General features: G+C 56.6%; 1 protein-coding gene across 2 annotated transcripts in view; it reads right to left on the bottom strand.

The window, feature by feature from the left end:
- CD2AP (CD2 associated protein) overlaps positions 1-14,161 on the bottom strand; it is a 630,446-nt gene that overhangs the window by 548,252 nt on the left and 68,033 nt on the right. The gene's annotated exons all lie outside the window — the stretch shown is intronic.

Raw genomic sequence — 14,161 nt, 5'->3', positions numbered from 1 at the left:
CGCTTTGATGTTCTCAGTGGCCACGTGGTTCACTGAGAACATCAAAGCGGCCGCAAAAGTGATCAGCAAGCAGACAAATGGTGAGCGCGCCCGGCGCACATGTATGGTACCCGATCCGCACTTTGGGAGCACCTTTGAATGCCCCATACTTAATATCTCCCCAAAGCATCACTAACGCGGTGGCTTAGGCGAGACCTAAAAAGCGCTATCGACTAGCAGCATTGGCCCAGACATAGCAGGTTTTTTCTGGGTTTTTTAAAACTATGTTGCAACGTAGCCCACACTGCTTTTGAATAGGTTTAAAAAAAAAGGGGGGGGGGTATAGGGTGAACAAAAAGAAGGAGGCACAGGGAAGGAGAAAATACAAGACAAGGTGGGGTAGGGGTAGAAGAAATAGTACCTTAAGCACATTAGGCGCAGTGGAACAGGCACTGATTAAGTTTGATCAATCTGTTCTTGGTCGCTGCTTCCCTGAGATGAACTTAAGTGATGTTTGGCCTGCACTGGCCAATCAGGAGGTAAGAAAGAACAGTGAAACAACAGAAGTCAACAAATGGTGAGCAAAGGGCGGGCTGCAAGCCCTTTACTTGAAACAATAGTGACTCGCAAGCGCATGCTTTGGCAGGCTTGACCCTGAAAATGATTCGGCAGACAGAAGGTGACGAGCGATTATGTGCTACAGGAATAGGAGTATTTTAACCAATATTCCTAACTTAAATATTGCTAGAGGATGAAAAAAAGTATTCTGGTATGGAAACACCAGTACAATATCTGAAGTGTGAGGCAAATAACTTAACATAAAAACGTGAGCATCAACTTCCACCTCTTCATTGAATCCCTAACGTGGCGCACTCAGCTTGCTACATAAAAGGAATCATAATGGACATAAACTACTGCATCTTTCGTTCTCTGGCAAGCATGAATACACCCAGCATCATTTGTTCAAGGTGGATTGGCCGATTTGTATTCACACCGTAGATCCTTCTGCTGTGTTTCGGCTTGTAACAATAGCAACTTGCCATCAACATAAACAGAACTACTCTCCCTGTACAACAGAGGTAAGCACTTGCGGATTCTGAAATGGAGAATTGTCACTCATAAGGCTAAAACGCAGAAGAACGCAGCGCAGGTGAGAAGAAACATCTGAAAAAGGAAGCCAAAAAAGGCGCTGGATGGAAAGTCATAACTTAATGCCCTCCACTCAGCCACATATTGCAAGGATTAAGTCTCAAGAGCAGTCAAACTTGGTCGGAATGTCTACAGGCTAGAATAAAAAAAAAAAAAAGAAAATATGTGATCAAAATGTTTTAGTTTAAAACCTGTGGACATGTTGAGTTAAGCCCAAATTAAGGGCCAATGCTCTCTTAGTACAGCCACTAGCATATCCATTACACAAATTCCTGTTAACATAAGGCTGACATGACACTCTCAGGCATACAAATAGAAAGAAAACAAGGATTGGCAAAGACAATAGTTCTAGCCTATGTAACTTCTATTGGTTTAATCAATGTTTTTTAGCCATATTGTACAGAAGAGCGACTGCTGTGCCACATGACTGAAAATACATTTTAAAAAGAACTACACTATCTTCAACGCAGGCCATGGCATAGCAATTTTCTTTTTCTCTCAATCATGCTGCAGGGCAACCACACTCTACTATCTATGTCAAACTTTTTAAGCCATGTAGTACAGCAGCACAACATTTGCGCAACATAGATAAGATTTTTTTTTGTAAAGTTCACTGCATCATAGTTGGTTTTTTTATTGATTTTTCAGTAATGCTGCAAAGCAGATCCGCTGCTGTATAACATGGCTAAAAAACATTGACAAAACGAATAGATCTTGCATAGGCAGAACCTAGAGGCTTGGTCAATGCTTGTTTTTATGGTGGCTTGAGCAAGAAACCATGCAGATGGGGCATTGGGTAAGCAACAACGCGGGAGACGGGTGAAGGCGATGGGGCAGGCAACAATGTAGAACATGGTTTCTGTGACTGGGTGAGCATCACAGAACAGGGCTACAGCAACAAAGGCTGGAGGGGATGGAGCAAGCAAAGTCTTAAGGGGCAAGCAAAGAAAACAAGCATTGGAAATGCAATAGGTCTCGCATTAGGAAAGTTTGAGCTTTTGGTATTGTAAATGACACTTTTTTTTATTTAGGTGTTTGTTTTGAAAGTAGCAAAATTAATAGCTTTGTCAGTTACAATGTCAATAGTTTTAACTTTAGCAAATGTGACACCTATAGCATTTGTAATGCAATGTGTGTTGTATTTACGTGACTTAGATGTATTGATATTACAAATAACAATGGCTTTTAATTTTGTAAATAATTAATACTTAAATAAAAGTTATTGTAATTTATAATGGCAATAGCTTAAACGTTTGTAAATAACTTTTGTGAAGATTATGTTCAGTGTATTTTATTGTGACGACAATCCAAGAACATTGCATTTGCACCTACACACACAGAGCCACACACATGTAGATGTGGTGGTGGTGGATCTGGGGGATATGGTGGTGGTGGTGGATGTGGTGGTGGATGTGGTGGTGGATGTGGTGGTGGATGTGGTGGTGGTGGTGGTGGTGGTGGTGGTGGAGGTGGTGGTGGTGGATGTGTTGGTGGTGGTGGATGTGGTGGTGGTGGTGGATGTGTTGGTGGTGGTGGATGTGGTGGTGGTGGTGGATGTGGTGGTGGTGGTGGATGTGGTGGTGGTGGTGGATGTGGTGGTGGTGGTGGATGTGGTGGTGGTGGTGGATGTGGTGGTGGTGGTGGATGTGGTGGTGGTGGTGGATGTGGTGGTGGTGGTGGATGTGGTGGTGGTGGATGTGGTGGTGGTGGTGGATGTGGTTGTGGTGGTGGTGGTGGATGTGGTGGTGGTGGTGGATGTGGTGGTGGTGGTGGATGTGGTGGTGGTGGTGGATGTGGTGGTGGTGGATGTGGTGGTGGTGGTGGATGTGGTGGTGGAGGTGGATGTGGTGGTGGAGGTGGATGTGGTGGTGGTGGTGGATGTGGGGGTGGTGGATGTGGTGGGGGTGGTGGATGTGGTGGGGGTGGATGTGGTGGGGGTGGTGGATGAGGAGGTGGTGGATGTGGGGGTGGTGGATGAGGAGGTGGTCGATGTGGTGTTGATGTGGTGGATGAGGAGGTGGTCGATGTGGTGTTGATGTGGTGGATGAGGAGGTGGTCGATGTGGTGGATGAGGAGGTGGTCGATGTGGTGGATGAGGAGGTGGTCGATGTGGTGGATGAGGAGGTGGTCGATGTGGTGGATGAGGAGGTGGTCGATGTGGTGGATGAGGAGGTGGTCGATGTGGTGTTGATGTGGTGGATGAGGAGGTGGTCGATGTGGTGGATGAGGAGGTGGTCGATGTGGTGTTGATGTGGTGGATGAGGAGGTGGTCGATGTGGTGTTGATGTGGTGGATGAGGAGGTGGTCGATGTGGTGTTGATGTGGTGGATGAGGAGGTGGTCGATGTGGTGTTGATGTGGTGGACGTGGTGTTGGATGTGGTGGACGTGGTGGTGGATGTGGTGGTGGTGGTGGTGGATGTGGTGGTGGTGGATGCGATGGTGGATGCGATGGTGGATGCGATGGTGGATGCGATGGTGGATGCGATGGTGGATGCGATGGTGGATGCGATGGTGGATGCGATGGTGGATGCGATGGTGGATGCGATGGTGGATGCGATGGTGGATGCGATGGTGGATGCGATGGTGGATGCGATGGTGGATGCGATGGTGGATGCGATGGTGGATGCGATGGTGGATGCGATGGTGGATGCGATGGTGGATGCGATGGTGGATGCGATGGTGGATGCGATGGTGGATGCGATGGTGGATGCGATGGTGGATGCGATGGTGGATGCGATGGTGGATGCGATGGTGGATGCGATGGTGGATGCGATGGTGGATGCGATGGTGGATGCGATGGTGGATGCGATGGTGGATGCGATGGTGGATGCGATGGTGGATGCGATGGTGGATGCGATGGTGGATGCGATGGTGGATGCGATGGTGGATGCGATGGTGGATGCGATGGTGGATGCGGTGGTGGATGCGGTGGTGGATGCGGTGGTGGATGCGGTGGTGGATGCGGTGGTGGATGCGGTGGTGGATGCGGTGGTGGATGCGGTGGTGGATGCGGTGGTGGATGCGGTGGTGGATGCGATGGTGGATGCGGTGGTGGATGCGATGGTGGATGCGATGGTGGGTGTGGTGGTGGATGCGATGGTGGATGTGGTGGTGGATGTGGTGGTGGATGCGATGGTGGATGTGGTGGTGGATGTGGTGGTGGATGTGGTGGTGGATGTGGTGGTGGATGTGGTGGTGGATGTGATGGTGGATGTGGTGGTGGATGTGGTGGTGGATGTGGTGGTGGATGTGATGGTGGATGTGATGGTGGATGTGATGGTGGATGTGATGGTGGATGTGATGGTGGATGTGATGGTGGATGTGATGGTGGATGTGGTGGTGGATGTGGTAATGATGGTGGATGTGGTGGTGGTGGTGGTGGATGCGGCGCTGGTGGTGGATGTGGTGGATGGGGTGGTGGATGGGGGGGTGGTTGTAGTGGATGGGGTGGTGGTTGTAGTGGATGTGGTGGTGGGTGTGGTGGTGGTGGTGGATGCGGTGGTGGTAGATGCGGTGGTGGTGGATGTGGTGGTGGTGGTGGATGTGGTAGTGGTGGATGTGGTGGTGGCTGTGGCGGTGGATGTGATGGTGGATGTGGAGGTGATGGTGGAAGTGTTGGTGGATGTGGTGGTGGTGGTGGTGGTGGTGGTGGGGGATGTGATGGTGGATGTGGTGTTGATGGTGGATGTGATGGTGGGTGCGGTGGTGGTGGATGTGGTGGATGGGGTGGTGGATGCGGTGGTGGATGCGGTGGTGGATGTGGTGGTGGATGTAGTGGTGGTGGTGGATGTGGTGGTCAATTGCACCTACACACACAGAGCCACACACATGTAGATGTGGTGGTGGTGGTGGATCTGGGGGATATGGTGGTGGTGGATGTGGTGGTGGTGAATGTGGTGGTGGTGGTGAATGTGGTGGTGGTGGTGAATGTGGTGGTGGTGGTGAATGTGGTGGTGGTGGTGAATGTGGTGGTGGTGGTGAATGTGGTGGTGGTGGTGAATGTGGTGGTGGTGGTGGTGAATGTGGTGGTGGTGGTGGTGAATGTGGTGGTGGTGGTGGTGAATGTGGTGGTGGTGGTGGTGAATGTGGTGGTGGTGGTGGTGAATGTGGTGGTGGTGGTGGTGAATGTGGTGGTGGTGGTGGTGAATGTGGTGAATGTGGTGAATGTGGTGGTGAATGTGGTGGTGAATGTGGTGGTGAATGTGGTGGTGAATGTGGTGGTGAATGTGGTGGTGAATGTGGTGGTGAATGTGGTGAATGTGGTGAATGTGGTGGTGAATGTGGTGGTGGAAGTGGTGAATGTGGTGGTGGTGGTGGTGAATGTGGTGGTGGTGGTGGTGAATGTGGTGGTGGTGGTGGTGAATGTGGTGAATGTGGTGGTGGTGAATGTGGTGAATGTGGTGGTGGAAGTGGTGAATGTGGTGGTGGTGGTGGTGAATGTGGTGGTGGTGGTGGTGAATGTGGTGGTGAATGTGGTGAATGTGGTGGTGAATGTGGTGAATGTGGTGGTGAATGTGGTGAATGTGGTGGTGAATGAGGTGGTGAATGAGGTGGTGAATGAGGTGGTGAATGAGGTGGTGGATGAGGTGGTGGATGAGGTGGTGGATGAGGTGGTGGATGAGGTGGTGGATGAGGTGGTGGATGAGGTGGTGGATGAGGTGGTGGATGAGGTGGTGGATGAGGTGGTGGATGAGGTGGTGGATGAGGTGGTGGATGAGGTGGTGGATGAGGTGGTGGATGAGGTGGTGGATGAGGTGGTGGATGAGGTGGTGGATGAGGTGGTGGATGAGGTGGTGGATGAGGTGGTGGATGAGGTGGTGGATGAGATGGTGGATGCGATGGTGGATGCGATGGTGGATGCGATGGTGGATGCGATGGTGGATGCGATGGTGGATGCGATGGTGGATGCGATGGTGGATGCGATGGTGGATGCGATGGTGGATGCGATGGTGGATGCGATGGTGGATGCGATGGTGGATGCGATGGTGGATGCGATGGTGGATGCGATGGTGGATGCGATGGTGGATGCGATGGTGGATGCGATGGTGGATGCGATGGTGGATGCGATGGTGGATGCGATGGTGGATGCGATGGTGGATGCGATGGTGGATGCGATGGTGGATGCGATGGTGGATGCGATGGTGGATGCGATGGTGGATGCGATGGTGGATGCGATGGTGGATGCGATGGTGGATGCGATGGTGGATGCGATGGTGGATGCGATGGTGGATGCGATGGTGGATGCGATGGTGGATGCGATGGTGGATGCGATGGTGGATGCGATGGTGGATGCGATGGTGGATGCGATGGTGGATGCGATGGTGGATGCGATGGTGGATGCGATGGTGGATGCGATGGTGGATGCGATGGTGGATGCGATGGTGGATGCGATGGTGGATGCGATGGTGGATGCGATGGTGGATGCGATGGTGGATGCGATGGTGGATGCGATGGTGGATGCGATGGTGGATGCGATGGTGGATGCGATGGTGGATGCGATGGTGGATGCGATGGTGGATGCGATGGTGGATGCGATGGTGGATGCGATGGTGGATGCGATGGTGGATGCGATGGTGGATGCGATGGTGGATGCGATGGTGGATGCGATGGTGGATGCGATGGTGGATGCGATGGTGGATGCGATGGTGGATGCGATGGTGGATGCGATGGTGGTGGATGTGGTGGTGGATGTGGTGGTGGATGTGGTGGTGGATGTGGTGGTGGATGTGGTAGTGGTGGATGTGGTAGTGGTGGATGTGGTAGTGGTGGATGTGGTGGTGGTGGATGTGGTGGTGGCTGTGGCGGTGGATGTCATGGTGGATGTGGAGGTGATGGTGGAAGTGTTGGTGGATGTGGTGGTGGTGGTGGTGGTGGTGGGGGATGTGGTGGTGGTGGTGGTGGTGGTGGGGGATGTGATGGTGGATGTGGTGTTGATGGTGGATGTGATGGTGGGTGCGGTGGTGGATGGGGTGGTGGATGCGGTGGTGGATGCGGTGGTGGATGTGGTGGTGGATGTGGTGGTGGATGTGGTGGTGGATGTAGTGGTGGTGGTGGATGTGGTGGTCATTTGCACCTACACACACAGAGCCACACACATGTAGATGTGGTGGTGGTGGATCTGGGGGATGTGGTGGTGGTGGATGTGGGGGTGGATGTGGGGGTGGATGTGGGGGTGGATGTGGGGGTGGATGTGGGGGTGGATGTGGATGTGTGGGGGTGGATGTGGGGGTGGATGTGGGGGTGGATGTGGGGGTGGATGTGGGGGTGGATGTGGATGTGGGGGTGGATGTGGATGTGGGGGTGGATGTGGGGGTGGATGTGGGGGTGGATGTGGGGGTGGATGTGGGGGTGGATGTGGGGGTGGATGTGGGGGTGGATGTGGGGGTGGATGTGGGGGTGGATGTGGGGGTGGATGTGGGGGTGGATGTGGGGGTGGATGTGGGGGTGGATGTGGGGGTGGATGTGGGGGTGGATGTGGGGGTGGATGTGGGGGTGGATGTGGGGGTGGATGTGGGGGTGGATGTGGGGGTGGATGTGGGGGTGGATGTGGGGGTGGATGTGGGGGTGGATGTGGGGGTGGATGTGGGGGTGGATGTGGGGGTGGATGTGGGGGTGGATGTGGGGGTGGATGTGGGGGTGGATGTGGGGGTGGATGTGGGGGTGGAGGTGGTGGTGGTGGTGGTGGGGGTGGTGGATGTGGGGGTGGATGTGGGGGTGGATGTGGTGGTGGTGGATGTGGTGGTGGTGGATGTGGTGGTGGTGGATGTGGTGGTGGTGGATGTGGTGGTGGTGGATGTGGTGGTGGTGGATGTGGTGGTGGTGGATGTGGTGGTGGTGGATGTGGTGGTGGTGGATGTGGTGGTGGTGGATGTGGTGGTGGTGGATGTGGTGGTGGTGGATGTGGTGGTGGTGGATGTGGTGGTGGTGGATGTGGGGGTGGTGGATGTGGGGGTGGTGGATGTGGTGGTGGTGGATGTGGGGGTGGTGGATGTGGTGGTGGTGGATGTGGGGGTGGTGGATGTGGGGGTGGTGGATGTGGGGGTGGATGTGGGGGTGGATGTGGGGGTGGATGTGGGGGTGGATGTGGGGGTGGATGTGGGGGTGGATGTGGGGGTGGATGTGGGGGTGGATGTGGGGGTGGATGTGGGGGTGGATGTGGGGGTGGATGTGGGGGTGGATGTGGGGGTGGATGTGGGGGTGGATGTGGGGGTGGATGTGGTGGTGGTGGATGTGGTGGTGGTGGATGTGGTGGTGGTGGATGTGGTGGGGGTGGATGTGGTGGGGGTGGATGTGGTGGGGGTGGATGTGGGGGTGGATGTGGGGGTGGAGTGGGGGTGGATGTGGGGGTGGATGTGGGGGTGGATGTGGGGGTGGATGTGGGGGTGGATGTGGGGGTGGGGGTGGATGTGGGGGTGGGGGTGGATGTGGGGGTGGGGGTGGATGTGGGGGTGGGGGTGGATGTGGGGGTGGGGGTGGGGTGGATGTGGGGGTGGGGTGGATGTGGGGTGGGGTGGATGTGGGGGTGGGTGATGTGGGGGTGGGGGTGGATGTGGGGGTGGTGGTGGAGGTGGAGGTCGATGTGGTGTTGATGTGGTGGATGTGGTGGTGGTGGTTGTGGATGTGGTGGTGGTTGTGGATGTGGTGGTGGATGTGGTGGATGTGGTGGTGGTGGATGTGGTGGATGTGGTGGTGGTGGATGTGGTGGTGGTGGATGTGGTGGTGGTGGATGTGGTGGTGGTGGTGGATGTGGTGGTGGTGGATGTGGTGGTGGTGGATGTGGTGGTGGTGGATGTGGTGGTGGTGGATGTGGTGGTGGTGGATGTGGTGGTGGTGGATGTGGTGGTGGTGGATGTGGTGGTGGATGTGGTGGTGGTGGATGTGGTGGTGGTGGTTGTGGATGTGGTGGATGTGGTGGTGGTGGTTGTGGATGTGGTGGTGGTGGTGGTGGTTGTGGATGTGGTGGTGGTGGTTGTGGATGTGGTGAAAGTGGTGGTGGATGTGGTGGTTGTGGATGTGGTGAAAGTGGTTGTGGATGTGGTGAAAGTGGTTGTGGATGTGGTGAAAGTGGTTGTGGATGTGGTGAAAGTGGTGGTGGGTGTGGTGGATGCGGTGGTGGATGAGGTGGTGGTGGATGAGGTGGTGGTGGATGCGGTGGTGATGGATGCGGTGGTGGTGGATGTGGTGGTGGATGTGGTGGTGGATGCGGTGCTGGTGGATGCGGTGGTGGTGGATGCGGTGGTGGTGGATGCGGTGGTGGTGGATGCGGTGGTGGTGGATGCGGTGGTGGTGGATGTGGAAGTGGTGGATGTGATGGTGGATGTGATGGTGGATGTGGAAGTGGTGGATGTGATGGTGGATGTGATGGTGGATGTGATGGTGGATGTGATGGTGGATGTGATGGTGGATGTGATGGTGGATGTGATGGTGGATGTGATGGTGGATGTGATGGTGGATGTGATGGTGGATGTGATGGTGGATGTGATGGTGGATGTGATGGTGGATGTGATGGTGGATGTGATGGTGGATGTGATGGTGGATGTGATGGTGGATGTGATGGTGGATGTGATGGTGGATGTGATGGTGGATGTGGTAATGATGGTGGATGTGGTGGTGGATGTGGTGGTAGTGGATGTGGTGGATGCGGCGGTGGTGGTGGATGCGGTGGTGGCAGATGTGGTGGATGCGGCGGTGGTGGTGGATGCGGCGGTGGTGGTGGATGCGGTGGTGGTGGTAGTGGTGGATGCGGTGGTGGTGGTAGTGGTGGATGCGGTGGTGGTGGTAGTGGTGGATGCGGTGGTGGTGGTAGTGGTGGATGCGGTGGTGGTGGTAGTGGTGGATGGGGTGGTGGTTGTAGTGGATGTGGTGGTGGGTGTGGTGGTGGTGGTGGTGGTGGTGGGTGTGGTGGTGGTGGTGGTGGTGGTGGATGCTGTGGTGGTGGATGCGGTGGTGGTGGATGTGGTGGTGGTGGATGTGGTGGTGGTGGATGTGGTGGTGGTGGATGTGGTGGTGGTGGATGTGGTGGTGGTGGATGTGGTGGTGGTGGTGGATGTGGTGGTGGTGGATGTCATGGTGGATGTGGAGGTGATGGTGGAAGTGTTGGTGGAGGTGATGGTGGAAGTGTTGGTGGATGTGGTGGATGTGATGGTGGATGTAGTGTTGATGGTGGATGTGGTGGTGGGTGCAGTGGTGGTGGATGTGGTGGTGGTGGATGCGGTGGTGGCAGATGTGGTGGATGCGGCGGTGGTGGTGGATGCGGCGGTGGTGGTGGATGCGGTGGTGGTAGTGGTGGATTCGGTGGTGGTAGTGGTGGATGCGGTGGTGGTGGTAGTGGTGGATGCGGTGGTGGTGGTAGTGGTGGATGCGGTGGTGGTGGTAGTGGTGGATGCGGTGGTGGTGGTAGTGGTGGATGCGGCGGTGGTGGTGGATGCGGCGGTGGTGGTGGATGCGGCGGTGGTGGTGGATGCGGCGGTGGTGGTGGATGCGGCGGTGGTGGTGGATGCGGCGGTGGTGGTGGATGCGGCGGTGGTGGTGGATGTGGTGGTGGTGGTGGTGGATGTGGTGGTGGTGGATGTGGTGGTGGTGGATGTGGTGGTGGTGGTGGTGGTGGATGTGGTGGTGGTGGATGTCATGGTGGAGGTGATGGTGGAAGTGTTGGTGGAGGTGATGGTGAAAGTGTTGGTGGATGTGGTGGATGTGATGGTGGATGTAGTGTTGATGGTGGATGTGGTGGTGGGTGCAGTGGTGGTGGATGCGGTGGTGGTGGTGGATGCGGTGGTGGTGGATGCGGTGGTGGTGGATGCGGTGGTGGTGGATGCGGTGGTGGTGGATGCGGTGGTGGTGGATGCGGTGGTGGTGGATTTGGCGGTGGATGTCATGGTGGAGGTGGATGTGTTGGTGGATGTGGTGGTGGTGGTGGTGGATGTGGTGGATGCGGCGGTGGTGGTGGATGCGGCGGTGGTGGTGGATGCGGCGGTGGTGGTGGATGCGGCGGTGGTGGTGGATGCGGCGGTGGTGGTGGATGCGGCGGTGGTGGTGGATGCGGCGGTGGTGGTGGATGCGGCGGTGGTGGTGGATGCGGCGGTGGTGGTGGATGCGGCGGTGGTGGTGGATGCGGCGGTGGTGGTGGATGCGGCGGTGGTGGTGGATGCGGCGGTGGTGGTGGATGCGGCGGTGGTGGTGGATGCAGCGGTGGTGGTGGATGTGGTGGTGGATGCGGCGGTGGTGGTGGATGCGGTGGTGGATGTGGTGGTGGATGAGGTGGTGGATGAGGTGGTGGATGAGGTGGTGGATGAGGTGGTGGATGAGGTGGTGGATGAGGTGGTGGATGAGGTGGTGGTGGATGTGGTGGTGGATGTGGTGGTGGATGTGGTGGTGGATGTGGTGGTGGATGTGGTGGTGGATGTGGTGGTGGATGTGGTGGTGGATGTGGTGGTGGATGTGGTGGTGGATGTGGTGGTGGATGTGGTGGTGGATGTGGTGGTGGATGTGGTGGTGGATGTGGTGGTGGATGTGGTGGTGGATGTGGTGGTGGATGTGGTGGTGGATGTGGTGGTGGATGAGGTGGTGGATGTGGTGGTGGTGGATGTGGTGGTGGTGGATGTGGTGGTGGTGGATGTGGTGGTGGTGGATGTGGTGGTGGTGGATGTGGTGGTGGATGTGGTGGTGGATGCAGTGGTGGATGAGGTGGTGGATGAGGTGGTGGTGGATGCAGTGGTGGATGTGGTGGTGGTGGATGTGGTGGTGGATGCGGTGGATGTGGTGATGGATGCGGTGGATGTGGTGATGGATGCGGTGGTGAAGTGGTGGTGGATGTGGTGGTGGATGCGGCGGTGGATGCCATGGTGGATGTGGTGGTGGATGTGGTGGTGGATGTGGTGGTGGATGTGGTGGATGCGGTGGTGGTGGTTGTGGATGTGGTGGTGGTGGTGGTGGTTGTGGATGTGGTGGTGGTGGTTGTGGATGTGGTGAAAGTGGTGGTGGATGTGGTGGTTGTGGATGTGGTGAAAGTGGTTGTGGATGTGGTGAAAGTGGTTGTGGATGTGGTGAAAGTGGTTGTGGATGTGGTGAAAGTGGTGGTGGGTGTGGTGGATGCGGTGGTGGATGAGGTGGTGGTGGATGAGGTGGTGGTGGATGAGGTGGTGGTGGATGCGGTGGTGATGGATGCGGTGGTGGTGGATGTGGTGGTGGATGTGGTGGTGGATGCGGTGGTGGTGGATGTGGAAGTGGTGGATGTGGAAGTGGTGGATGTGATGGTGGATGTGGAAGTGGTGGATGTGATGGTGGATGTGATGGTGGATGTGATGGTGGATGTGATGGTGGATGTGATGGTGGATGTGATGGTGGATGTGATGGTGGATGTGATGGTGGATGTGATGGTGGATGTGATGGTGGATGTGATGGTGGATGTGATGGTGGATGTGATGGTGGATGTGATGGTGGATGTGATGGTGGATGTGATGGTGGATGTGGTAATGATGGTGGATGTGATGGTGGATGTGATGGTGGATGTGGTGGTGGATGTGGTGGTAGTGGATGTGGTGGATGCGGCGGTGGTGGTGGATGCGGTGGTGGCAGATGTGGTGGATGCGGCGGTGGTGGTGGATGCGGCGGTGGTGGTGGATGCGGTGGTGGTGGTAGTGGTGGATGCGGTGGTGGTGGTAGTGGTGGATGCGGTGGTGGTGGTAGTGGTGGATGCGGTGGTGGTGGTAGTGGTGGATGCGGTGGTGGTGGTAGTGGTGGATGGGGTGGTGGTTGTAGTGGATGTGGTGGTGGGTGTGGTGGTGGTGGTGGTGGTGGTGGGTGTGGTGGTGGTGGTGGTGGTGGTGGATGCGGTGGTGGTGGATGCGGTGGTGGTGGATGCGGTGGTGGTGGATGTGGTGGTGGTGGATGTGGTGGTGGTGGATGTGGTGGTGGTGGATGTGGTGGTGGTGGATGTGGTGGTGGTGGATGTGGTGGTGGTGGATGTCATGGTGGATGTGGAGGTGATGGTGGAAGTGTTGGTGGAGGTGATGGTGGAAGTGTTGGTGGATGTGGTGGATGTGATGGTGGATGTAGTGTTGATGGTGGATGTGGTGGTGGGTGCAGTGGTGGTGGATGTGGTGGTGGTGGATGCGGTGGTGGCAGATGTGGTGGATGCGGCGGTGGTGGTGGATGCGGCGGTGGTGGTGGATGCGGTGGTGGTAGTGGTGGATTCGGTGGTGGTAGTGGTGGATGCGGTGGTGTTGGTAGTGGTGGATGCGGTGGTGGTGGTAGTGGTGGATGCGGTGGTGGTGGTAGTGGTGGATGCGGTGGTGGTGGTAGTGGTGGATGGGGTGGTGGTGGTGGATGCGGCGGTGGTGGTGGATGTGGCGGTGGTGGTGGATGTGGCGGTGGTGGTGGATGCGGCGGTGGTGGTGGATGCGGCGGTGGTGGTGGATGTGGTGGTGGTGGTGGTGGATGTGGTGGTGGTGGATGTGGTGGTGGTGGTGGTGGATGTGGTGGTGGTGGATGTCATGGTGGAGGTGATGGTGGAAGTGTTGGTGGAGGTGATGGTGAAAGTGTTGGTGGATGTGGTGGATGTGATGGTGGATGTAGTGTTGATGGTGGATGTGGTGGTGGGTGCAGTGGTGGTGGATGCGGTGGTGGTGGTGGATGCGGTGGTGGTGGATGCGGTGGTGGTGGATGCGGTGGTGGTGGATGCGGTGGTGGTGGATGCGGTGGTGGTGGATGCGGTGGTGGTGGATGCGGTGGTGGTGGATGCGGTGGTGGTGGATGCGGTGGTGGTGGATTTGGCGGTGGATGTCATGGTGGAGGTGGATGTGTTGGTGGATGTGGTGGTGGTGGTGGTGGATGTGGTGGATGTGGTGGATGTGGTGGATGCGGCGGATGTGGTGGATGCGGCGGTGGTGGTGGTGGATGCGGCGGTGGTGGTGGATGCGGCGGTGGTGGTGGATGCGGCGGTGGTGGTGGATGCGGCGGTGGTGGTGGATGCGGCGGTGGTGGTGGATGCGGCGGTGGTGGTGGATGCGGCGGTGGTGGTGGATGCGGCGGTGG

This window comes from Lissotriton vulgaris, chromosome 6 (assembly GCF_964263255.1).
Source record: "Lissotriton vulgaris chromosome 6, aLisVul1.2, whole genome shotgun sequence".
NCBI lineage: Eukaryota > Metazoa > Chordata > Amphibia > Caudata > Salamandridae > Lissotriton > Lissotriton vulgaris.
The sequence above is the reverse complement of the archived record's forward strand: the minus strand, read 5'-3'. Positions and strand labels throughout refer to the sequence as shown.